The 27069-nt window shown below is 46.2% G+C and overlaps 1 protein-coding gene across 3 annotated transcripts in view; it reads left to right on the plus strand.

Annotated features, from left to right (window-relative positions):
• The window catches only part of SHROOM4 (shroom family member 4), a 678783-nt gene that overhangs the window by 181978 nt on the left and 469736 nt on the right, over positions 1-27069 (plus strand). Inside the window, exon 1 of one of the 3 annotated variants that reach the window (XM_069648655.1) lies at positions 10641-10810. The exons of the other annotated variants lie outside the window; for them this stretch is intronic. The gene's annotated coding sequence lies outside the window, so the exon portion shown is untranslated. Of the gene's footprint in view, positions 1-10640; positions 10811-27069 lie in introns of those variants that run through there. 3 annotated transcript variants of the gene reach the window in all.

The raw sequence follows: 27069 nt of genomic DNA on the forward strand, positions 1-27069 counted from the left end.
TGCCACTGCCTGCCATTCAAAGGAACCAAGTCCAATTGATGTTTGGGCGTGAGAGTTGCAGGGGTGTGTGCGCGCTTAACTGTAGGTGCTATCACTTTGTGTGTAATTGTTATTTTCCTGTTTGGTCATTAAAACAAAAGCGAGAGAAACTGTCTATTCCTGGTCGCTCTATATAGGATACTGCATCTGTTTTGCCACAATTTTGGTGGCTGTTGTATTTCGATGATCCTCCTTTACATTGAATAATACATTAATAAAATATCTTATTAATACACACCGACCTGGTTCCTAGTCCATTGTGACATGGGTGCTGGTGGAGGTTGGGTGCGAGACGGGTTGGAGGCCTACGCAAAAGGAATCCATAGTATACTAAAAATTAAAGTGGTTTTATTGTGCGCCACATTCATTGTAGGGGAAGGAGTTCCCTGGCTGGTGTGTGCTGTGTAATAAACCGTGACCGAGGAGCCAAATGTTGCTCCTGGTAGCTGGTGGTGGCAAGCTAACCAGGCTCTTATAGGCTACAAGCAGCTCAATAGCTCCCAGCTCCCCTCCAATTTCAAACCCTGCAATTATGAAAGTGGGGTACACCCCATCCTTTTACGAGAACTCTCGGTATGCCGTGCTAAAGACCACCACTCCTTCGGGAGAGCCATGCATACCGGCACGTTTTTAATCCCAGGCCATGAGTTATCCGTGCGCAGCCATTCCGGCAGGCAATTGGAGTTGTAGTCTGGGCAAAAAGCAATGAATATGAAGGGGTTGAGGGAGACGAGCCTGCACTGAAACGTAATTTCCTTTTCTTATTACATTTCTGTACACGTAATAAACCTTCAGCTTTTTAAGTTCCAAACAAACTACATTGTGGACGGTCTCGTTATTCACGCAAGCATCGCTGCATATGGATACATGTAACGCGCTAATGTGGCCCAGGGCCACGGTAGTTTTTCATAACGGGACTGATTAGGGCCCGTTCCTTGTACGCCCTCTGTTTGGAGAGGCGTCGTTTCTGGTGCTACCCTCAAGTGGCCGAAGCAGGCGAGACTTCTCAAGAAAAGCCTGCTTTGTCCAGTGAATCAAGGATTCCTACGGGAAGGATTTATTGGCATTTTGGCTCCAGGAATTACCCGCGGGCTTGGTTTATTTTTAATTGGCCATAAATTTTTTTTTAAAAAAAGGTGGGGCCTTGTAGCACCGTTGCACAGCACCAGCATGGTGTGAAGTGTTTAGTGGCCATTTAATGACATTTTCTTTGTAAAGCTCAGGACAGTGTTAGAACATCAACTACAGGACGCTGGCGCATGCGCGCGCATGCGTGCACTGATTCAGACTTGCCCCGTTTCCTCAACGTTTCCTCAGAGCTCTCAAGTTCTCATGCCAGCTGTGCGGAACTAATTTAGGCCTGGATGTATTTTTTATTCTCTTGTCTTGTTGGCATTTAATGTCACGTCTATGTGCCTATGCTTGATGCAGTTCCACCCTATTGATATTTGGCACGTGTATATATAACTAGAGCTGGGGGAGCCAGGGATTTCATGGATAGGGCCGAGCCTGGAGTCAGGCCTTGCTCTAGGAGCACACCACGATCCGAGGCCATGAAATCCCTGGCTCCCTCAGAAAAAGGGGTGCTTATTTTTTTCCCTATATGTGCGCAGAAAAATTGGAAAGAAATGGTCAACAATGAAAAATATAAATGCGCCCCTGGTGCCCTCTCTGCACCCGAGCCGCCATTAGGGTCTTATTTTTTTTTTTTTTATATATGGGCATTTTTTACCATTTTTGCCTGCGTGGCACAGGCAAAATGGAAAGAAATGCCCATTTCTTTTTTTTGCACTGGGCAGCCATGGTGGAGCCTGTGGCAGGCCCGTGGCTTCCGGGGGTACTAGCTGAAAGGATGGTCGGGCTGGAGCCCGTGCCGGCCCTCACACCACCCACCCCTATATATAACCATCCGGCCCAGCTGAAGATATGTGGTGATCCAGTTCAACATGATGGTTAGTGGGCCCTTTGTTTAGAGCGGAAACGTCTGAGGCACCTGTTGGCTACAGACCTTATAAGTGAGTCGAAGAAATGCAGCCGGGGAACGATAACTGCTGATTATCAAGGTACGGCTAGCCAGCAGAGAGCTGAAACACTAAATGCACCTATAAAAGCTATACATCCTCCTTCGTCAGCCAGTGGATGATGTGGAGGAACCCGTTTTTAAAAGCAACGATAACCCAAGGGAAGTGATGGCCAGAAGGGATCCAGAAATCGGAGCTTGTAAGATGAACACTGCTAGTGTTGGCACATTTTAAGCCCTAGAACGAAAGTAACAAAGAAGGGAATATATTGCTGTGTTATTAGTCAGCTGACTGGCAACATGTGGGAAGTTGTGGCCTCCTTCACTCCCACCCGAGGGCCCTTCTAGCTGAGAAGGTTGAAAGGCCATGATGCCGTCCCTGATAACCATTCACTTTATTTGACATGAAGGACTCCTTAGGTGCTAGTACTACCTGATCTAGGGAAATCCATCTTAATGACTTTGAAAGAATGGAAGACTGTGTCGAAACGCACATCACTCGCAGGTTGTGCACAAATGAATCCAGTAGTCTCTCGACCCATTCCTTGGAGAGACCTACCCCCTTTGAACCGTTTTTCTGTCCTTTGCGGTGAGGGGACATTTTTGCCCTGCAGAAATGAGACCAAAAGCCCTGCCTCCACATAGCATAGGCAGATTACTGGCCACTTGAGCGTGTTGTAATCTCAATCGAGGACTCGGCTAAAATTTTGAAGAGGAATTATTTGACTATTTTTCGAAGTTGGGAGTAAAATTATGTCTTATGCTTGAAAAAAGTATTTCCCTTTCTCAACGGGTTATTTAGGCAAATAAAAAAATGTGAATGTTCAAAGAGGGCCACCCTTTTTGTAATTCATTCTACTTTGTACCTAGTAATTCATTCAAATTAAAACATTCATTTATACCAGCAAATTCAATTTGAGATTAATCCATAATAATATTTGAGCTCCTTCCCATGGCGCTGCTCTGCCGATGCCAGTGATCTGTTCTTTTTCTTGGTAATATTTGTGCTCCCTGTTTTATTTTGTTGGGAGTAATCGTGGCTGGTACGCCGCTTATCTGTACGACTCTGTATATTGATTTCATACCAAGTAGTTCTGAGTACCTGCATCCCCAGCAAGCATGGAGTAAACCACGCCCTCAAGCGATGCACAACCTGTCATGTGGAAAACTAACATTGGCAAACCCGGAAGCTTTTGGCTTTATGCCAAGTGCAGCCTCAAAGGCCCAAGAAATGTGTTAAGCCAGACCGCAATAAAGCTCTGTTACAATTGGCAACAATCATTCTCTATTTTCTTTCCATTTGTGTTTATAGAGCACTGTCTGCCACCTTATGGCACCCCGATGCTAAACTAAAGTGAGGCGATGCTTGTATTGGGAACTAAGGAAAGTGCATTAAGTCATATAGCCTAACCGAGAAAGAGCCATGTTTAAAATTTTCCGGACCTACAGTAATAATGGTTTTTTATAAGCTGGTCCGATAGCACAGTGAGTAGAGCGCTCGCTTTGACATATGTGCAGAGCCTGCTAATGCAGGCTTGAAACCCGGCAGGGCAAACTCAGCCTTTCATCCTTCTGAGGTTGATCAATGAGCACCACACACCGTGGGTAATAAGATGCCTGAGGGTTCGTAGCGCTATATAAATGCTAAATTATTATTATTATTATATCACACGCTTAATACCGGAGACCAGTTTCTAAGTGCAAGACCGGGATTCGAACCTGTGTTGCTATGCGTTGTCTTGCTTCCAATACAAACGCGGTGTCCCCCTGATCCATGCCTGTCCTCCGTAAGTGAGCAGTTTGCCAGATGTTTGCCACCTGGCAAACATTTGCATAACCGTTTACCATTTTAACACTAATCTGATAGGGAACATACCAAGTTAGGCATTCATGTAAAATAGGTTTGGGTTCCACAGTCGTCTTGATGGACTAAGCATAATGCTCCATTATGCTGAAACCTCCTTGCACAAGCTGCAAATGAAGCCGTGGAAAGACAGGGATAGATGGACATGTGGTCCCAGCTTGCAGAGCAGCCTGGCTGCCAGATTATTCATGCTCTGGACTCTATGCATAGTCTCGGGAGGTTTCATTGCCGTAACCCCACCGTGATTACAGAAGACGGTTTGCAATCATCATTTGGGCACTATCTGCAAGTATTTTGTTACTCTCTGAACAAGTTTTAGTTGGAAGAACCTAGGTTGGACAATTTCTGATGAGTTGTTAATGCGTTTTGAACCATTTTGACAGAGTACATGTGTGGGTATCGTCATAGGAACATGCAAAAACTGAACTTGTGGTTCTCCACTTTTTGGCGAGACCATAGAAGGGCCTCCACCCTCTTGCTGTTAATCATGTGACGTTAGGTTGCCTAAATAAATATCTGCTAAATTCTCGCCTCGTTCTCTAGCCTTAACATGATTTGAGTACCCAACTGCATGAAAGATGGGTAAACCAAAGCATTCCACCAGTTTTCCAAGCGGGAAGACCTACCTACAAGTTGAATAATCGTGGTCTCTCGCAGATCAGCTGCGGCTGCTGTGATGCTGAGCAGCCCAGTGCCATGGGTAGTGAGCATCCTGTAATGTGGGTTAACGCCCAGTCCAACACTGCTCTGGTACCCTGTGTCCTAGTCGGCTGAGGGGCAGGGGGTGGCCCACCATATCAAATATGGCCGACGGATCCAGCAGCACCAAAGCCCCTGTGCCACTGTTGGCTAATCTCCGTAGCTCATCAAGAACCCCAACTCGGGGTGATGGAAGCCTACTTGCTGCTCAAGCAAGAGGTGGTGTTCTTCTGCAACGCCTTGCTTCTGGGATACAACTCTGCACAATAGTTCAGAAATTGTGTGGCGGTTTCACAGTTTTTTTACTTCTAAAAAAAAAAAAATGAAGAAAGGAATAACAACGGCTTTATTAAATTCAGCTGGGATATGCCCTGTGCTAGTGTTGCATTTGGAACGCCGGAAGTGTCCGAGATCAGGACTGAGCAGAGGGCTCCCTAATACCAGCAAAGCGTCTGGCTCACGAGGACCCATATCCTCATGTGACCTAGACGAGTGTCCGGAGTTTGCATTCTGCCAACAGAAGGAGCAGTTGTGAAACCACACTTCGAGAGATGTTTTGGGGAAAATAATGTGTAGTGAATTGGACTGATCCTGGAATAAGGTTCCCGTTTACCCTCAGTTATGCAGCTCATCACTATATAGAAAGTATCTTTCATTGGTTTTACCGCTTGATTTTTCTCTATGCATATAAAAATGTTTTTTTAATTATTTTTTTTATATGCCATTTTTTTCCAATTTAGTGATGCATACTTGCCATACTTTATATTGGCCATGTCCTTCAACTGTTGAGTTTTAGCATTTTTTTGTCTTTAATCTCCTTTTTAAAAAGATTTTTGTGGTCTATTTTTTTTTTTCTTCTCATGGGGGCGGTGGGAATCTTATCACTGTACCTGTTGGAAGGCATTCATTAATTCTAGTTCATGCCACATGAACTTCTACCATTTTAAAGTAATAGCGCCTAAGAAAAAGGGCCAGCTATTGCTGTCACAGGTACTAATCTCCAGAGACGGCTACCATGTTCCCACTGTCCCCAGAGGTGGCCAGCTTGCCTGTATAGATCTACGATGTTCCCACTGTCCCCAGAGGTGGCCAGATTGCCTGTATAGATCTACGATGTTTCCAGTGTCCCCAGAGGTGGCCAGCTCGCCTGTATAGATCTACGATGTTCCCACTGTCCCCAGAGGTGGCCAGCTCGCCTGTATAGATCTACGATGTTCCCACTGTCCCCAGAGGTGGCCAGCACGCCTGTATAGATCTACGATGTTCCCACTGTCCCCAGAGGTGGCCAGCTCGCCTGTATAGATCTCTATTGAACGTTTTGCTGCTTAGTTGACTGACCACCCTTCTATGCAAGGTTTAGAAAGTTCACCTTGGGTTTGGTTAAATATCTTGGGGAGGAGGCGGAAGGGGAGAGGTGTGTGTGCGTGTGCGTGCGTGTGTGTGTGTGCGCTCGTTCGCTCTCGGTGGCCTGAGAAGCAGGGCTTGAAGGTTTTCTAGGGAATTTCTGGTGGCCAGAGGCTTAGGGCTATCAAACCATGTCTTAACGTCTCTAAATATTTGGATTTGGTCATTATATTAACTTTTATCAGTGATCATTAATATGTATTAACTATACTTTAAGCAATCCGGAAGCGGGTGTGTACGTGCCAGTAGTGTGTGGTCTGCTGGGTGACCTTCCCACTAAAGAAAAATGCAGAACAATAAAAGCTTTCAAATGGAAGGCTCTGGGGAGAAGCATCCCAAGCCCTTCTAAGTGTTATTCTGCAAACTCTCGCGCTGCTAATTATTGTTTATTTGAGAAGAAAGAGTCCTCATCACCTGAGCGGATTTGTATTGTGATCCGACATTTTAATGTCACCCTGCGAAGAACAAAAATCATCTTCTCAATTGTTTATAATCTTTCCTTATTGTTGGACCGCATCAGCGATCTTGTCCCATATCGGTTATGAACCTATGGTTGGTCTTGTATTTCTAATGTGGTGGGTGGGGCATGATCCAAATATCGGCCTCGGATCAACTACCCCTCTGCCCCCTTTATGGACCAATGTAAGCTCATCCTCTGAACTCAAGATGGAGACCACCCGGGTCACAGCACTGGCCCACGCTGCAATGCGGTGCAGAGGCTGAGCCAAGGCCAGACACTGCCCAGGCCAGGGAATAAATCTGGCCATTGACCTTTTTTGATATTTCACTCATTGCATCCTGATGGGAAGTTGTGTTGGCATCGGGATTGGGCAAACCTGGAAACCGTGCTTTGATGGTGAACCTGCAACACCCCACCCTTATGGGCCAGCCAGACCCACAACCTCCTTGGGACCTGGTACTTTTACAGGAGTTATTTTCGTGTCTTGGCTTTGCAGTTAGTTCTGGCGCCTTGAATCCCTTTTGCTCCAGCGTTCCTGTTACATCATATGGAAAACTGTATATATTTTCCAAGCGGCTGTCTGTGTTTTGGTCATATTGTTGCTACCGGCTGATGGCAACACTTTAAACCAAGCCTGGTTGTGGGCCAGCTTCTTACTCCGCAGTGGCATTGCCGCCCTGGATCTGCTGTCAACACATCCTTCCAGAAACCTATTCGATTTGCAGTATATTTAAGCTCATGAATTTCTATGAAGCGCTATTTGATGGCCCATTTTAATTGCGTGATTGCCTTGCACAGACTGATAATGCCTTGTCTCTTTCTCCATATTTCATATCACAGCTTCAAATGTACCTTTTTGTATGGCAACTATTCAAAGTATTCATTCCTCTCCTTTCGCACTTTGTTCAAAGGTTGAAACGTTTACTTTTGGTGCCCGGTTGGCAATAGTTTTAAAGTTCTCTTGGTGTCTGCTGACTATGAAGGATCATCGGTTTACCAGCGTCCACTGATCCGGTCTCCCCCTTCGTGATTATTGATCAGGCTGGGTGTGACGAATCAACTTCCTGGACACCAGAGGTCCAGGGATGATATCGGTTTCCAAACCATCAACCGGCCCCACACCTCTAGTAAACCAGAAGGGATCCAAAAGGTTTGTGAACACAAGCAAAGGATAAACCTCAATGTCCAATGTTGGTAACGTGGACAGAACGGCAGGCTTATTTCCTCATGGTCGTGGATCGTTGGTTAGTTGCAAGACAGCGAAAATACAATTATTATCCAATGATAAAAGGGACTGTCCAGTCAAGGTTGTCTAAATATCTAGTTTATTATTATCACAACAGACAGTTCTAGCACACTACGAAATAAACCCCACCCTGTAAGGGAATGCACGGAACGGAGATTTTAAAAGAAGGAAAAGGGATTCACTCTGGAAACTGAGGTAGTCGATATAGTAAATAATCACAACAGTTCAGGGATACTTGGTTTCAACACAAAAGGAGCAATGGGTTGTAAAATGTCACTACGGGGCTTCAGAGAAGGACCAGAAGTACCAAACCGCAATGTTTCACTCACTGGTCGGTCTTACGGCTCCCTGCGAGAATCTTGGGCGCCACAGGTTTCCTTCTCTGAGGGTGGTCCCTTGTGTGTCTCCCAGTGGTTTTCTGTGGCTTGCGCACACCCAGCAGTGCTTCCTCAGTGAAGCCGGACTCGCATGACCGTTTCACTCGGTTCCACCACCTCCTTCTTACGACTTGCCACCGGCCTCCAATGTCCTGTACCTTCGCTTCCCGCTGCATACGCCTTGCACTTTTCCGGCACCCAGCAGCTGACTTCATGACTTTTGGGCCTGCAGCTTTTAAAGCACCCACCTCCATTCTTGTACCAAAAAGGACTAGACTGCTATTAAAGTAGTAGTCCTGTTTTACTCTTGTCCTCCTCCTCGTCCCAGTACTTGACTGTGGTTGATTAATGTTCGCTTTCACAAAATAAGGATGTTCTGTTCTGGGTCTTCTCTTCTTCGTCCCAGTAGCATACTGGTGGGTTTTGGGGAATGGTTTCAGGTAAACACAGGGAAAGGACTGGCAGAAGCCTATAAAGGCTTGGGGAGATGTAGGGTTTATTGTGGAAGGGAAATGGGAGGGGGATACCATGTCTCACCTTAGGACGTCCACTCCCCAAGTCTCCTCCACCCAGGTTATCCTCCCTCGCATATCCCCCCGCAGGGTCCCAATCCAAAAGCGATGGTCTTTCTCTGGTTACCTGAGATGAGGGTACTGGGGGGGGGGGAAAGAATGGAGGACGAACACAGGTTCCGCATAAGTCTTTGGTGAGTTAATTGCGCTGGCCATGGCAGGTGGAAGGTTTGGCCTTCCCATTTCTGGGGATGCATCATGCACTCCACTGTCAGATCCCAACTAAATATGACAGGGGGGGACTGCGCTTGAAGGCTGTATCCACCCGGAGTACACAGGTCTAAGCGTATGCCGTGCGGTGAGTATAGGAAAATGTGTGCGGACTAGCCCCTCACATTTTTCCCGAGGTTGATCTAACATCAGTCAATTTCATTTAAAATTTCAAAAAAGCCCAGGTGAGTGCACACCCACCGTGCAGATGGCCGAATTCCTCATACTTGGAAACTGAGGGTCTTCCTTGCGGCAGTAACCAGCAGCTTTGTCTGAGGTCAGTCAGTGTTACCTCTCTCCTATAGACTTTGACCTAGCTGTTTTACAGTAACTTATGTTTTGTGTGCCTAGAAGTTGCAGAGGTCACTTCAGAGCGCACAGATCACAGGGCATCTTTCGAAACTTCGGAGTCTACTCCTATCCCAACATAGGCACTGCTGCTATGCAGTACTCGTATAAGTCATGGACCAAGACCAAAACCATGTCACACGTTACCCACCTCTTCCATCTGAAACAGGAGTCTGTGACCTTTCACCAGCAACGACATTGGAACCTATCAATCTTAGCTGAAAGGGACCTCAAGCCTTAGGGGAGGGGGTTCCAGCAACTGCCCCCCAATTTGCCAGTCAGCAGTCTTACACAGAAATATATTCCTTTCTATATTACATTAATTCTGGGGATATAAATGTGCGCTTTGCAGCACTCTCCTTACCAGCTGTGTTTCTTGAGCCCTTCTAGCCGTCCCTTCCCTCTGGATATACAGAAGTGTTATCACCTCGTTGCCTTTTAACACCGATCCCTGAACATAAGCCACTTTCTGACAAAGAAAGATGTATAGCTTTTTAGTGGGCATCCCTGATGACTGGACGTTTCCTGACGTGGCTGTTAACCCTGGCTGTATTTCTTTGTTATAATATATTATTTACTCCATGGATGCCTCTGATTGTTTTCCGCTCCAAGCAAGAGCCCCCACCCTTCCCCCCACAACAGTCATGTTGAAATGGACCCACACATCTTCAGCCAGGCCTGCTTCATTAACTTTCCACATTTGTTCAACTACAACTTCCATCAGCCCTAGGTGGCATCGTCAATAGTGTGGGTTTATAGAATTCGTAGTCCAAAAGGTTGCAGACCTCTCGTTCTCAGGACGCTAGGGTGTAGTTCCCCCTGCATGGGTGTATGTGCTGTGTGCAGACGGCCCTTCTGAGGGCTGATTGCCCTCAAGTAAGCCGGAAATGCTAGACCCGTGATTGGCAGTGCAGCTGTGGTTTGAGAGATGACTGAAAAAGAGCTCTTGTGCCAGGACGTGTTGCGGTCACTATGCGCACTTTTCGCGCGCACCAATGTTCTGGACATGTCTACTAAGGCCGACAGCTCCATCTTAATATTCCGACGCTTGGCTCGTATTATTTGAGACCCGATTTCTCTCGCCCCCTCTCAGCCTGGAATCTGCGTCCATGCTGCCCAGCTATTTCTGTCGGCTTTGTTCTGGTGTTTTCCGCAGTTGCTCCGACGTGCCGCGCTGCTGGCATGCTTCCTGGGCCCAGGGGCTGCCAGCCGCACAGAGGCTGCCTTGTGTGGCTTCTTACACACGCGCTGGCCCCGGGCCTGCGTCTGGCAATTTGGGGATCTCCGCAACAGGCCGGCCCTTTAAGTCCAACCCGCGGAGGATAATCGCGCACTGTCTGAGGAGGCCGGCGCTGCTGCGCGCAGTCTCTCTCCGGGCGGGCTGGGGCGCAGAGGGCCCGCGAGGACGCATGGCGAAGCGCGGGGCCTCCGCCGCCGGGGCTCCTGTCCCGCGGAAGGACTTTCCAGCTCTGTCCCTGGGAGGGACCCCGCACGCCCTTCCTGCGCCGTGGAAGAGCTTGAAGTCGCTGCTGAAAAGGGGGCATCTTTGAGGGACTGGGAAAGAGGAAGGGGTAAGGAATTTAGTAGAACGATTTCATTACAGAGGACGCGCTCCCGAATTGTATTGCTTGTGGTACGGGTTGCTCGGCTGGCTAATGCGCACGCTGCAAAGATCCGATTGTGACTGCGAGGGTTGAACTCTGCAGCAACGATGGAATGCGTGACATTGAACTAGGCCACATGGAGTAATAACTGGTGCACGTCAGAATAACGTGCATCAGTGATGGCCAGTTTGACACTAATTATATCCATGGCCGAGTGGTGATCAATCGGCCACCTTTGCCCTTTGCCAATCCATGCGTGGGTTATTGCGAAACAGAAACTTTCGTGCACTTACAATATTGCCCAACACTGGTGTCTTGTGGTGGCGATTCCAGGGTGGCCGGCTTTACCTTACAGTCTTGGCTCACATTGCCCTCACTAGGTACCGAGATGGATGACTTGTATACCTTTTATTCAAAAGGTTCGTTTATTCCCTGGAGTGCTAAAATCCGCTCTTGCACCCCCCCCCCCACCCTCCCAGCCCTTTCCCAGACGCTCTCAGGCGGTGCACTGCTAAACCAGCCCCTATTTCGGCCGCATTTGGCCCATCATTCGAAGGCACTTTCTTCTGATCGCGCAAGTCGGTCACCCTGTGGTCTGCATTGGTTTCACTAGAAGGTTTGTGATTGGAGACCTTTCCCCATCCTTGTAATCACACTTCATAGTATAGCGCCTTGTGCTCGATTGTTCCCACTTTTCTATCTAAAACCTTCAATAATAGCCGTTTTATAGCCCAACGAATGGGGAGGGCATTGGCAAGTAATTTCCCGAGCAGGGCTATATTTTCAGCACCCTTGCCCCTCTGCTCGCTCTTTTTTGTTGTTGTTGTTTTATTTGCCCTTCTGCTCCCATTCCATGCCCCCCTTTCCGTGTACTCCAGTTACCCAGCTAACTACAGCCCTTGACTTGTGCTGCCCCACAGAGCTTGCTTTAAAAATTTGCTAGTGCACATCGATGCCACCATCATTAAAGCGACTCTCGTGAAGTTCTGCAGTAATTCAAGTTTAGTTTGTAGGGTAATGGACTTGGTTTGTATTCGGCCTCAGGCATCTGCAACATTTGGCTCGCCATAGTGCGGGGTCATTGGGATCGTAGTCCAAGTCCACCACATCTGGACACGTAGAGTGCATGCAGGCTCGTGTATTGGAGCAATGCTTTACCTGGACTGCAGTTATACCTTCCCGTTGCCATTCTCCACATTGTGTAGACGTCACCTCTTTATAGGTTGTGTGTGTGTTTCTAAGAGATTTTATTTTGTGAATGTTTAAATGATGGCAAGTGAGCTATCGCTGTGTATCTACCTTGGCACCATGTTCCGGACCCACTAAACCAGACTTTGATTTTACTGTTGAGATGATGTAGTGGAGGTTGGATAAGGGGACCTGCCTCGAGAGGGGGCGGGGAGGGGTGGGGGAAGAGAGAGAGAGATGCCGTGGCTGGTGTTATAAAGTGGAGAAGGTGGCACGTATAGTCTAGGCCTGTGGTGGATATCAGATGAAGGCAGGTTTTGGGGGTTCAGAGGCAAATCATCTGCTGCTTTAGTGGTGGCCGGCCTTGTCTGAGGGTTGCATAGCGAGACTTGATATCCTCTGCCAATGAGTAAATGGATGAAAGCTCTACACCCACCCACCCACACCCCATCTCCCAACCCCTTGAACCGATGGGGAGGGTAGTGGTCTGAGTGATGTGGGTGGAGCTCAGAAGAAGAGCCCCAGCTCTGGTCAAGCATCTGTGATGAATCCTGCAGAGGCCTCACAAAGACCCTACACCCAACAGTCCTCCTGTTCCCCTGGGGCCCTTCTCCTCTCAGGTGATCCTACCAGCTAAAACAACCCCCAGGGTCAGGAACTGTCTGCCTTTCCCTGGTTACCTGGGAGAAGACTGGGACTGGCACTCGTCCTAAGGGAACATGCATTTCTCTGGACTCGGCCAGCAGGTTGCAGTCTGCCTCACTACGGCTCTCTGGAGACACGCCACCCCTCAAACACAGCATCTCGGCCCGCCTCTCTCTTCCAGACTCTCCAGACTTCTCATAGTGCAGCTCCCTGGCCCTCCTGGTCCCGTCAGCAACTCTAGCTCTCTCATACTCTTAGGCAGAACCACACCTTTCTATACTGGTGTAGAGTCCAGTGGAGTCAGAGGTGATTAGTCAGAATAAAGTGCCTGACCTTGCCTGACTCTATTAGTGGAATAATTCAAAGGTGTTGCATGGTAGACCTCACTTTTTATTCATATGTTGTTTCTATGGGTAATCCTTATTGCTCCCAATCGCCTCTTCGTCGTCCCAGTACTTATTGGAAATGGGATGGGGGATACAGGGTGTGTTTGAAAATACCCCATTAAGGCTGCGGGAGAGTGGGTTGGTGTATAATTGGAAACGGGGGAATGCCATGTCTTGCCCTTGGGTCCTCTCCTCACAATCCCCCTGTGACCCTCCACTCAGGTGATCATCCCTCGCTTGTCCACCCCCAGGCATCCAAAAGCGATAGAATGGAAGATCCTGGGGGAGTAGGTGGGAGAATACAGTTAGGTTTCTCACACATTCTATTAAAAATACTCAGGGATTTGCAGTATCGTTGTGGTAATTGTGTGCTCAAACCGCATTCCACCATGCATAAACGCAGTGTGATATTAAGAGTCTGGGTGTAGAGGTATGGAGAAGAAGGCATTCTTCAAATCCACTACAGTGAAATGCACTGCTAGTTTTGAGATACTGCACAATATGGTCACGGGGTTAGGAACTGCAGGAAATTCTGCCTGTACAATGTCATTCAAGCGGCAGAGATCCTGGATCATTCTCCAACTTGCCCCTTTTGCCTTCTTTATCGGGTATATGGCTGTTTTGCATGGGGAGTTGGTGGACCCAGTAATCCCTTGATTTTGGAGTGCCGAGATGTCTCTTATTCCTTCCTCTGCTTCAATCCTGAACTATTCCTGCTCCCCCTCTCAGCCCCACCCCTCCAAATCCACCCCTGCCCCCACTACCTCCTTGAAACCCCCCCTCTTACACTTTGCTGACCTCCTTCATTCCACTTTAAATGCTGCAGCTGAGGTCCAGCGCTCCATTGCCATTGTCCTCTGCCTAGCTAGAATGCCGCTATTCTTGCGTCTGTTCGCGCCGCTGCCGGCACTTTGTTACCCGTTTGTGTTCTGGCTATTACCGCCCCTTCAACTGCTATGTTTGCTAAAACAAATGTGTACCAGTTTCGCTTTCTCAGCCTGCAGCTTTTGTGCTGTTTCCTTTCTCGCTTTTATTAGTTTAAAGTGATGTATAATTAGTCTGAATTTCGTCCCATCCTTTTGCTTCTATGCCTACGATCTTATCAAGAGCTTTCTGTACTTCCATGGGTATTCCTCTTTTTTTTTTTATTTATTTATTTTTATTTATTTTATGTATTCCTCTTTTGATAACAAAATAGAAAAGCAGAACTGAGAGTTCCCACTGGTGCCGTGTTGCCGCTCTCCACATCTCCTGTACCTTCAAAATGTACTGTGTGGGGTCTTCATCATCCCCCATTGTTTATTGCATTAGGGACTGCAAGACCGGCGTGCCAGGGTACGCCCGCCACAGTGCGTCCCAAACCATCATGTACTTACATCTGCGCTCTGATATTATTAAAAGGTGCCCCATCTGCATGTTCACCTGAGCTCCTCCATCACTGGGTCCCAATAATGGCCTGCACCATCTTGGGAGCTGTGCCCCGCTCCAAAGATCAGACAGGAATTCTGTGAAAACTGCTCCTGTACACCACTATGCTTGGGACTGTTCACAGCAGGTAGACAGGGACTCTCCAGATGTGTGGCCTGGAAGCCTCCGTCTTTGTGGAAATCTGGGATCACGTCGGGGTCACCAAAAAATGTGGAGAAGTCCCTCAACACTCACACCAGAAAAAATACAATCCACTAGGGAAAAAAGGCCCAGCACACCTCTTGCAAGTAGAACAAGGTTTATTCTCATAAAAAACAAGTATGCGATGGCAAAGAACTTTGCTGCCACGGAGCGCTCGGACAGAATCAGCATGAGCAATCATTTTTAAACGTGAAAAGAGTCACAACTGATGTACATTGTTTACAAATCCAAGTAGCTGGTTGGTGCGACCCTATGCATAGGCAGCCTGCTCCATAGGGGATGCCAGGCCATTGATCCCAGCTTCATCTGTTCGTCTTCCATGTGGAATTCTTCATACGTCATCAAGTGTGAAGCTTCTAATTGGTCAGTATTAATACAACAGTACATCCGCACATGCCCGATCTGTGGCCCAATGCGCACCTGGGACTGCAGACATGGGTGCAGAGGCTGCTTACGAGGTCACGATAACTTTAACCCTTGCTCGATCCCAGATGCATCAACGTTTTCCAGTTCTTCCCATCCTGGGCTTAAATTTGTTACTTTCCTTCCTTGGCACCTCGCAACACAAATCGCACAGACTCCAGGTGGGGTAACCTCTCCTTTCTGCTGTGATACCTCTGCTGGATTAACACACTGACAGTTTTATGGTCGGTGGTCTGGGGTTGACCAGTATACTGGAATTCTGAGGTGTTGGGGCAAGGGTATCTGACCAATATAACTTAGAATTTGGACTGGGGAAGGTCGGAGGCCCTCTTCCTCCTTCCCGTGGGATAACATTTTGAGGCACATTCCTTCTGGGATACGTGTACTACTAGTGTGAAACAGTGAGAGGTTTATGAATCGCCAAGGAGTTGGCCTTCTACGTGACTGCTTATGTTACAACTGTAGAGAAGCTCTTCAACGCTCACACCAGAAAAAATACAACCCATTAGGGAAAAAAGCCGATTACACCTCTTGCAAGGAGAACAAAGTTTTATTCCTACAAAAATAGAAATGCGCCAGCAAAGAGGTCTGCTGCCACCGAACGTTCTGTAAGTGATTTTAATCCGGCACACACCCAAGTCAAAGCTCAGCATGTAGTGCACAACTGAAATCCTTATTTATTTTTGTCTAAAAGTTCAATATTCTGAACGATATACCACTCCTATCACACCCTTCTCCTGGAACCCCCCTGGTCACACTGAACCAGGAATCAGGCTGGTTTGCAAAGGTAAATATTTATTTATATATTTAAAATGTAATCTTATGTTTTAATAGATGAACAACAATCACCAAAGGGGTGACAGAACACTGAATAATATCTTTAATCCACTAGGAATAGATAATGAGCAAAACAATTTCAGCACAGAAATTAATACTTTTGTGTTGGTTCAGATCAGATAGCACTGTGGTTAGCAGATCCCCCTGCAACACCCCTCAACCCCCAATAGGCAATGTAAAGAGATAGGAGGAGAGAGCAGGAATTCAGGAATGCCACAAATCAGAATATCAGTCCCACTTTCCCCCAGCAAACACAAGAGAAAAACGAAATTGAATTTCAGCTGTCAGACTAGCTTTCAAGATTGTCTTTAGAATGGACTGGGCAAAAAAAACAAATATGGTAAAAAATACTGGAATAGTTATAAAAGTCCTATGGGAGCCGCTTTGGATAGTTGCACACAGCAATGATTTGGTCAGCAGAAAACAATGGAAATCTTAAGGTCCAAGTCGGAAGCTGTTTAGAGCTATTTTACAGGTGTAAAACTTTCAGATTTTTAAAATTGCGGCAAACTTTTCTGTGTGCGATAACAGGAGAATCACACTGATTTGTGGGTTCTATGGATAGCTATGGATGTTGGCAACAAGTAGGAGTTGAAATTTCGTTTCTATCACAAAAACTGAAGGAGTTATGGAGGTTTTAGTAAAGGTTGTTTTTGTAAAATAGGCGCGAGAATTAAAAACAGAAATGCACTTTTGAAAATGACAAATGGGTTTGCTTACACTAGGGGATCATTATGAAGAAGCGAATACCACACAGGGATTACAGTCACTGGATCAGGGTGACCACCTGATTAGGAAACCCGATTTCTTCAGATGAGAAAAGGGGCAGCGCAAAGATAGTACTAACAATATTGGTTCTGAGGGAAAGATAGGATGGGTTGGATGGGGATGGGGATAGGGATAAGACAAGGCAAAGATACTCCTAACAATACTGGTTCTGAATGAAAGATAGGATGGGTTGGATAGGGATAAGACTATGCAAAGTACATATGCTATGGGACACTGTTCTTCCTATTTATACTCGCTGGATACGTTTTTAAATGGGACTGTCGGCTCTCGTCAGGACTGGGCCTGGTCTAAGAAAAACAGCACTTAAGGCATGGGACTGGATCATCTAGGCTAGTCGCCGGATTGGTACAGGATCTTCTCTCCTGGTCTGTGGGTATTTGGATCCGCTGGATGGCGAGTTCCTCAGGCAAGCCTAGTGGTGGCAAGCCACAGAATTTCTGGATACTGGTTCAAAAGCCCTTCTCACACCAGACAGCGCTTTACTGAGTGGGGAGAATACATTTGAGGATTTGTGGCCTTTCTGGAAATCAATAGTCTCTATTGCTGGCAAGAGATTTGGCATCTGGATCTGGAAGAATATTTAAAGCTGGGTGTAGAAAGCTGGATCAGAGTGCTTCGCTGGAATAAGGAAAGTGGCTGGATCGGTCAGTCCCTATGTGCTCTCAGCTGTCTCTATTTATGCCTTAAAAATGACCTCCCAAAGGGGTGTATGGGCCGGCTTAGCTAGGCTTGCCCCTGTGAAAGGTGATTGGGTCTACTCTCTGCCTTGATAGGAGGAGAGAAACAGAGTGTCATATTTATGGTATAATTTTATGATGCTGAGAATCCACCCCTAGCCACTGGAACACAGTCTAATTTTGGCAAAAAAATATTTACACATGTGCAACCGCTATAAAAATCACATACACAGATTGCATATTTTACATAGCCGCTTTTCCTCAAAACCCCATTGCTGTGGGATACTGTCTCCCCTTTCTACAGACTTTTGCCCTTTTGGCTATGAACACACTTTTCAATTTTTATGCAAGTTTCCACAAATGTGCGTGTTTAACATGGGAATGAGTGTATAACGTTTCACAATTCTAGCAGAAGTCCAGACCCCATAAACCCACATTTATTGCCATTCCTGTTCAGAATAAGCTACACGGTTGTACTAAGTTTTCAATGGTAGTGCTAAAAATTAGCTTAATTAATCTGCCATTTTCAGTTTTTGCACCCCTTTTGATCATAAGTTATACACCTCTCAAAAATGTCCATTACATATCCTGGTAACACCAAATGGTCCGTATTTGTCACTCCTTGAAGCATGTGGTGGCCTCCTCCTTTGGAATTTGCTTCTGTCAGCCAGGAGTTTCCTGTGCTGCAGCAGTTTTACGGCCTTTCACACCTTCAATGTCCTGGGTTGGAGGATGGTCATTGTTCCTTTGCTCTCTGTAGACCGGATTCTGTTCAAACCCCGCAATTAACACCTCCCCGTGAGTTTCTGCTGAGAGGCAGGACCCTCCATCTGGTAGAAAAACCTGCCTTTCAATTTCTTGCAGCTCAGCCAAGCTAATCAACTTTTTTTTAATCCAGCAAAACCCACATTTGTTGCATCACATACAAATACATTTCTTTCTTGGCCTTAAAATCTGTGGAATCAAAAACGCAACCAAGATCTGTTCTTTTTTGGCAACAATCCTTTTTCTGTTTGTTAATCCAGCAGGCTTTTGAGTTTTAGCTCACTTTTTTTAAAGTTTCATCAGAAACTTCTCTGACAGCTGTCATTCAGGTCGCCCCAGGTACTGCACCCAGATTGTGGCATAGAGGCCGTCAGTTTTCAGACCATCCAGTTTGTCTGAAGAATGTTTTGCTCTTCACATGAGGACTTTGTATGTTCACAATGTTTCATTAGATCCATGACTTTTAGCACCAGGCAAGATTTTAAATGTTGAAAAGTTTTGTGGTGTAGGCATTTATGAGTTTTTAGCAACAAAGCACATATCATTTGTAGGCACATTTTTGGGATTCACCTGCAAAGTCCTGCTTTTCTCTCTGCACTCTGTTTTCTGGTCATGGAGCCCACTGGCACCTTTTCTGCAGGTTGTGCTCTATTTCCCCGCACATGCACCATGGGTGGCAGGTTGTGCATCCCTCTTTTTGTGTGCTGAAGCACACAGTTTTTGTAGGTTTTTGGCGCGCACAAGGGTTTTGCCGCCATTGTTGCTGTTTCTTTCCCCATAACTGGCAGAATGATGCCGCGTAGCATAGCATAGCATAGCGGGTCAATACATCCCACAGTTCTGCCAAAATTAGTACGAGCAACATTTTATAAAGACGCACAGCGTCATCAGTGATGTAATTTACTTAGGGTGCAAATCCAAATTGCTAGTTGGTGCGACCCTATACATCGGCTACCTGCTCCATATAGAATGCCAGGCCATTGGTTCCAGCCCCACCTGTCCATCCTCTTCCGCGTGGGCTCCTCCTCACATGTCAGCAGGCATAAAGTTACAATTGCTTGTTAGGCAAATAAACAACAAAACATTCTCTCATCATATTAAGTTTATTCGGAAGCAAATTATCCATAAACCATTCACAAAATAGAACTGCATAGTAATACAAAATCCAATTCAACATTTTTTTTTTAAAGTCCACGGCATTAACTTGCAAACCATACATATGTATAAAAAAAGATTCAAATGTGTGTAAATCAAGATAAAATCCACATGAAGCGTCCAAACGATTCAATAAAATGTTCAGGGTTTGATCATATTTTGGACAGTGAATTTAGTTCTCCGATACCAGGCCCTTCTCAAGTAGTCCACCATACCCCAGGCCACTGGCATCCTAGCGGCTGAAAGCAGATAACGTAAATCAGGTCTAGCCTGAGACAAGCCAGCGGACCTAAGTAGTGGCAGAAGTGTTTTTCGTCTTAGGTCTGTGTAACGTGGGCAAAACAACACAGTGTAGAAGGTCCTCCACTGGCCACTGACCGCAGGTGCAAGCTGTAGGTTGCACATTATGAGTCCAGCTTTTTGTTCGTGCCCCTAGCCATAAGCAATCAAACCGGGCTCGGGTCAAGGCCCAGCGATCTGCAGGGTTATCGCTGTGGAGCAAGTACGGCTGAATAGCGTCTGCAGATGTTAACACAAAATGCCTTCTGTTTGCAAGAATACCCAAGGCAGCGGACTCCCTATTTTCCACCAAGATGGAATTAAACATTTGTTTGTATGCCCTGACCGCACAGGAGGTCAAGAAGATTGAGGGGCAGACAAGATTAGCACAATTTAACTGTCTAATGCATTTCTGGATGTACATAAACCAGGGGATTTTCTTTACAGCTGAGCTACTCACCAGGGCTCTTATGATGTTATGTGAAAGAGTGGCTTTCTGGTTAGCCCATAGTGCCAGCCAATGTGAGACTTGAGCCAATAGCCACTCATTGGCAATGTGTGGATATCCCAGTTCTAAATATGTCCCATAGTTTGGAGCAGACTATGGTAGCCCAAGCAGTTTTTTAAGAAAGGAGTTCTCCACATTTTCGATTTTTGGAATACTTTCCATACCCCACAGTGCTGCCCCATAATTCGTGGCAGTTTTTGTTTGAGCCCTGTATACTTCAAGAATTAATTTGATTGGGTGCCCCACGCAGTTATGTTGAAAGCGGGACAAACCCCCAAGCGCCTGTCTCATCCTCATACATTGCTTATCGACATGGCCAAACCCCCGCCAATTCTCTGTAAAACAAATTCCCAGATAATCAAAGCTGTTGACCCTTGGGATAGGCTTGCCTCCACTCCATATCGTGCGCATCTTGAGATGTCTAACACCCGAACTCTTACATGCAATAACTGCTGATTTGTGTGAATACATAGTCAGTTTATGGGAAGCCATAAATTGGGTGTAGACATCCACCAGGCATTGTAAAGCTCTGGGGGTACGGGCAATTAAAACCATTCTCTATCTCTGACCTGACGTGCACCTGGTACTGCAGACATGGGCTAAGAGACTTTTAAGCGATTGCTTCTAACGAACTACAACTCGATTCCAGACACGTTGGCGCCCTCCCAAAGCTTCTCACCCTTGTTTTAGCTATGTTGTTTTATACCTCGTAGCACAAGTCCCATGCCTTATGGGGAAGGCAACTGGTCCCTGCTTTCTGATCTTTTGTGATCGATCGTGGGTTTAATAGTTTTATGGTTGATGGTCTGGGACTGGCTGGTACTTTGGAATGGTAGGGGTCTTGAGATGGGGGCATTTCAATGCTATTACTTGGAGTTGAAACTGGGAAGGTCAGAGGCTTTTGCCCTCCTTCTCGTGTGATAGATTTTTACAGAGAGCTCTCAACTCCCCCACCCCCCTGTGGCCTTGCAGGGCACATTCTTTCTAGGATACGAACACTGACAACATGAGACAATGGAAGGTCTATGAATCTCTGCAGCTCTGGCCTTTCTCACTGGTGCCCATACTACGACCTATTCTCGCACGCAATCACCTAATTCCCCATGTGTGGCCTTGTGGCCTGCGGTCCTAACTACAGTACAACGCTAGGGCTCGATTTGAATATGGATGCTGTTATCCAAGATGGTGTTTAGTTCTCCATGTACACCAGAGTATAAAATACACAACCCTCCCCGCATAGCGGTCCCTAGCGACACCACCTACCCTCTGTGCCCTCCCCAAACCCCTGCTGCTTAGACTCAGGCCTCCGCCTCATCCAAAAGTGCTGGGGAGTCTGGGGCGAGCGTCTGTCCTTCCCTACACAACACAGCCCTGCATGCATGCACTCATTTCTATATTTTTGGCTTGATCCTAATGTCCTTGTTGCAGCGCAACGTTGGGCCTCAATTTCAAAATGGCTGCTTTTTTAATAAAATGGTGTTTCACTACCACCGTGATCTGTACCTAAACATATCTACCGCTAGTTCAGCTACATCGGCAATCCTCCCTGCACCCTACAACCTCTGTGAGCCCTTACAAGGTGCTCTTATGCCTTCACCTTATGCAAAACCTCTTGGGGGGCTGGGACGATCATGCCCGCTCCCCAACAGTCTCCCTATCAAAAAAGTTTGCTATTTTTCTCACTGCGTTGGGTGAGTAGTATTAATCCTGAAGAGTGGAGTCTGGGGGTGTGATCTAGTGAGTTAGTTTAACAATTTGCCTTTCGGGACTAAAAGGACCCCAATTCCATGCGCGTAAGCAGACAGTTTCCTGAAGCTGCCTACGGAGTGGAGAGCACACTTTTCAGTCCCCCACACACCTGGAATTGGGACGTACATATGTAGTCTAAGGGGATTGAAGGGGTTAATCCCAGAATGACCCGCTTTATTATTTTTGTCGGACCCGATTTGATGTCGAACACATGAATTGTAGAAACACATGTTCGAGTTATTTGTGCTGGCGTCCGTTTGTTTTGGTCTTCTAGTAAAATGAAATGTGTTGGGATAATTTTGGAAACTATTTTGTGGTCCTTGTTCTATATCTGAAAGCTTGGTGCGGCTTTAGAAACGTCTTAAAGTATTACTGCAAAAAAGTTTACAGAAGTACAAGGAGAGGGTCCAACATGTTGTGTAATCCTCCGGCATGCCGGGAATTGGAGTTTTTGAACAAAAGGCTCTTTCTAGCTTTTATTTACATTGCTAATGCCTCAGAAAGCAGTGGAGTGTGTGCAAATTGCTTTCCTGAACAAGTAAGTATGCAGCATGCAGAAACCTGTTGAGAGGAAAGTGTAGGGCTAAGGGGGGGGGGGGGGGGGGCAGTGGTCCTTCCACCTGCTCACATTTCCATCAAATAGATATTGAGGACGGCTTTCTGCTGCCCTTAACCCCCCAGCATCTGCAACCTTTGGCTTTCCAGATGTTTGCGACCGCTATTCCCATGATATCTGGTTATTGACTATGCTAGTTAGGGATGATGAGAGTTTTGCCCAAAACATCTGGAGAGCCAAAGGTTGCAGACCCCTGCTCTATACTATCCATAGTGTTTGGCCGGGAGGCCTTTCATTCAATAGATCTCTATGTGATTTTCAAATTGTGACCCATATGGTGCAGTCGGCAGTGCTTTCATCCCCCCTAGGCCAAGGGTCTGCAACCTGTGGACTATTGCTCCAATGATACCTCACCATTGACCATGCTGGCTAGGACTGATGGGAGTTGTAGTCTAACACATCTGGAGAGCGAAAGGAGGCAAAAAGCTGCCCTAGGCCTACCTGTTCTGAATATTTTTTTGATTCTTGCATATCTAATATATGCCATAGCCCGTCTATCCGGCTGCAGATTTTACCCGCGTGACTATGCTGCCGACCAAGGATGAATTTGGCTACTGTAGGTCCTAGCTGCATTAGAACACTGCGCCTGTCTTGGCATAGCGTACTCTGTTCACTGAGATTCTGTGCTATTGGTTAGTGGGTTATAAAACAGTTTAGAAACTCACAAATTCGGCACCCGGGGCAAGAGTAGAATAAGGGACTGCTTTTTTTTCACGCACATAAGTGGCACCCTAGCAACAGATATTCAGTGCTGTGCCCATATTAGCCGGAGAATACAAGCATTGATGCAGTGAAACAATGGTGAGTGATATTATGTTGATCCATTCAGAACACCCTCCCAGTGCACTATTCCGATTACACAATTGGAATAAAGTGCCAAGAAGCCATGCATATGTTTAAGACCGAACGGTTGCAGCCAACAAAGCTCTCCCTTGGCGCCAACTCCTGTTAGTTTTAATCGAGTCAAGACTAGATTGGGCAAATGGGAAAAAAAATGTTCATGGAAAAAAAAATATGCTATGCTCATTTAGGCAAACGTGGTTGTCCGCATGAGTGTTTCCCAAAGAATTGTGTGGCTGCTACACAAACAAAATGCAGAAATATATAGAGATGAGAAAAAATACTCAAATGTGCCAACCCAATTTAAGAAATATTCATTGCTGAGTCACATGATCATCCAGTAAACAGTGTAAGCTTTAGTCCGTATTCATAAAAAAAAAGAAAACTTGATTTCATATGAATGATGCTCTCGAAGGCTTTGTTTATTATTATTTGAAAAAAATGAATTGTCTATTTCGGTGTTGCCATCACACCTAATAGTTTCCAAATTGATTGTCACTCTCTCAAAGCTTGAAATAAACATTTGTTTTCTTATAATCTTATTAAACACATCCCAATGAGTAGAGTGTTAAATGCTCTCGTAACATAGATTCCACTATATTATATTCTCCTTAGTTGTATTCTCGACACGCGTTTCCCCATTGATGATATCAATGGTTCATCAAGAGAAGGCAATGTTTCCTGATATGATTGTTTCAGGTAATATGCTTTAGATTGTGTCCAATATTTTTCATTATAAAATTGAATTTTTTCCAATGTTTACTTCCCTTTTTGGTCCAAAACAATGGCAACTAATAAGTCCAAAAGGCGGTGCGGAGCCGTCAAATCCTGAATAGAAGTGAATCCAATCGTTCTCGCCGTGATGAGCAATGGAGCAGCTAGCCGGGCTACGCTTAAGACCAATAACGTCTTCGATTTGCAACGATTGTAGAAAGACGGATGTAGAAACGGTACATGGAAATAAAAGGCAACACCACTTAACCGGAATATTCATCAAACGCATCAGGAAGTGGATCTGAAGTCGAACGAAGGATGAAATAGTTTACTTTTGTGATTCATACAACTACTCAACCGAGCAATGTCAACAGCAGGCGAAATCAAAGTCTGCATTGTGCCCGTGTTTCTCTTAAACTTTCCCTCTGCTCCACCGATGGAAGAGGGGCCAGGGAAGGGGGAGGCCGGGTGGTTTAGGTAGGTATTTACCCAGGCCTGGACTGGCCCATAGCGCAATAGGGCATTGCCCAAACCAAACGCGCAAAATGCTGGTGTGGGCCACTTTTTTGGCCCACGTGGTTCAGTTTGATAAGTTACTTCACCATGCGGCTAGTGCTTTTGACCAGTGTTACTGAATACATTTTCTTTAAAATGCACAATTTGCATCAAGTTTGATCATAAACCTCCCCCTTGGGTACTACTCAAACAGTCTTAAGTTAATGGAATTAATTGCCATTTCCAAGCGTGAGCCACGTTTTCGTTGGCGCCCGAGACAATGTGGCCCAGTCGCACCCTGTGTGTAGCAATGTGCAGAAGATCGTGTTTCTGGGGGTCATTTCCGGGTGTGTCCTGGCACCTTTGCACGCATTTCTAAGCCCCGTGTTTAGGGCCCGCTTTGCGCATCTGGCTATGGGACTGCTGGAAAATACTGCCCAGGATCTGTCTGTCTGCCTGGATTCGAAGGCTGCGTATAGCAGGTTCGCAACGTGCAAAGACTAGGCGCTAGCTTCACAAGGCTATTTCCACTGCCGAAGAACGCCCTCCCCTACAATTTCTGCTAATAGGAAGCGAATAATGTGACGCTATAAACCTCGGGGCCGGGTGCAGTGGAAATGCGCTTAGGTAGATTTTCCGAACTTGTGAATCCATGGGCAGACCCCTAACACCAAATAAACCACTTATTTTTAGAACAATTCTTTTTGTTTTTGGTGCCAGATGCAAGAAGGGCTGTAGGAAACTTTGAGGTCTGGAGCGTGTGGAGTAAATGGAAAAGGTGACTGGGACTGACGCGTAATTGGTCTAACACGTCCCAGCAATGGTGAAAGGCGTGATCGGAGGGGTGAAAAATGGAGCATGGGGGTGGGGGTTCCATCATAATAACGTCACCGCAGGTGCCCTTTGATCTAGCCGAGCGCAGTCATTTTACAGCTAGCCAGACCGATGCTACTGATGATGTCACAAAAGAAGGAACTGGGTGGCGACTTCTAGGTAGGCCTGGAAGGGCCTGTCATCGATATTAAGTGGATTCTACGAAGGTCGGATCCTTTGAGGGCGTCAGCGCAAGAACTGAGAATGCAAGTTATCGGCTGTGCCGGAGCCAAAACCCCAACCTTAAAATGGCCCCTGTCTTGGCGTGAATTTGGTGCCAAGTTTTTAGAACGTAATTCATTTTTTAACTGACCTCGGATGGAGAAACTGCAGAATAATTAAAATGATGCCATCAAGCTAACCCAGTGACTGAAGTGCTCTCCTTTAAACCTTTGTTGCGATAGGTTTGTCTACCAGCAGGGCTTACTCAGCCCTGCATCCTGGACTATACATTGAGCTCCATTAAATTGGGTGATAACAAAGCCTATGTGCACATGGAAAGGAATATTGACCTCCTCTCAGCCAATCAGAAAGCAGTCAATAACTAATAGTATTCTGACTTCAAAAGCAGGCGAGAACAATGCAATTTCCAGGCAAGATGTCTTTAAACGAGACACATTCTATCTAAGAGAGAATAATTATATATGTTTCTTTTTTTTTTTTTACTGAATGTGCTCACCTCTGAGAAAACTGAAACATGGGGAAAATGCGTTCTTTTTAAAAACATTTTTTTCATAGAGAAACCGTTTACGTTTCCACAACCTCTACTGCACACAAATGTGCCCACACGCCTCCACCCTACAACCGTTAAAATGTTTGTCTATATGGGACATCACAGGTGTGGGAAAATGCCTGTGTCGTGGCCATACTCAACAACATAGAATTATAAATGGGTAGCGGCCAAATGCGCATTGTATTCATGTGACAAATCAACATCCAGGGCACTAGTGGTCCAGGGATGAATATCGGATTCTAATTAAACTAGAAGACCTCCTTGTCCAATTTTGGGAACGTGGACGGAACGGCAGACTCCTCTCTGCAAGGTCGTGGATCGTTGGTTAGTTACAACACAGTGAAAATACAATTATTACCCAATGATCAAAGGGATTGTCCAGTTAAGGTTGTATACAAATATCTACTTTATTATTATCACAACAGACAGTTCTAGCACACTGTGAAATACAATCCACCCTGTAAATGAATGCAGAGGACAGTTTTTCAAAGCAGGATAAGGGATGCACTGTCCATACTGACGGGAGGATAGTCGATATAGTAATTAATCACAATAGTTCTAGGATACTTGGTTTCACCAGAAAGGGAGCAATGGGTTGCAATATGTCACTAGGGACCTTCGGAGAAGGACCCGTGGGACAGAACCACAATGTACCTTGTACTGTAAAAGTTCTTGGTGCTCGACCGGGTCTAGTCGGTATCGGGGGGAGCTTTGCAGCTTCTGTGACAGAGTTCAAGACTGGAGACGGCTGCAGCTATCAGACAGCAGGCAGTTGGGTGAGCAAGGCTGGACGTAGGGCTGCAGGCTGGCCTATGTGGTGGCTCAGGAATTGCCTCAGTGCTGGAAGCTTACTACAGAGCATAGCGGGGCATGCTGTGTGCTGGCTGGGTACCGGTTCTAGGGCTGCTGAAGGGTACTCTGGATT

The sequence above is a fragment of the Ambystoma mexicanum genome, chromosome 2q (genome assembly GCF_040938575.1).
Source record: "Ambystoma mexicanum isolate Mex_15411 chromosome 2q, UKY_AmexF1_1, whole genome shotgun sequence".
Lineage (NCBI taxonomy): Eukaryota > Metazoa > Chordata > Amphibia > Caudata > Ambystomatidae > Ambystoma > Ambystoma mexicanum.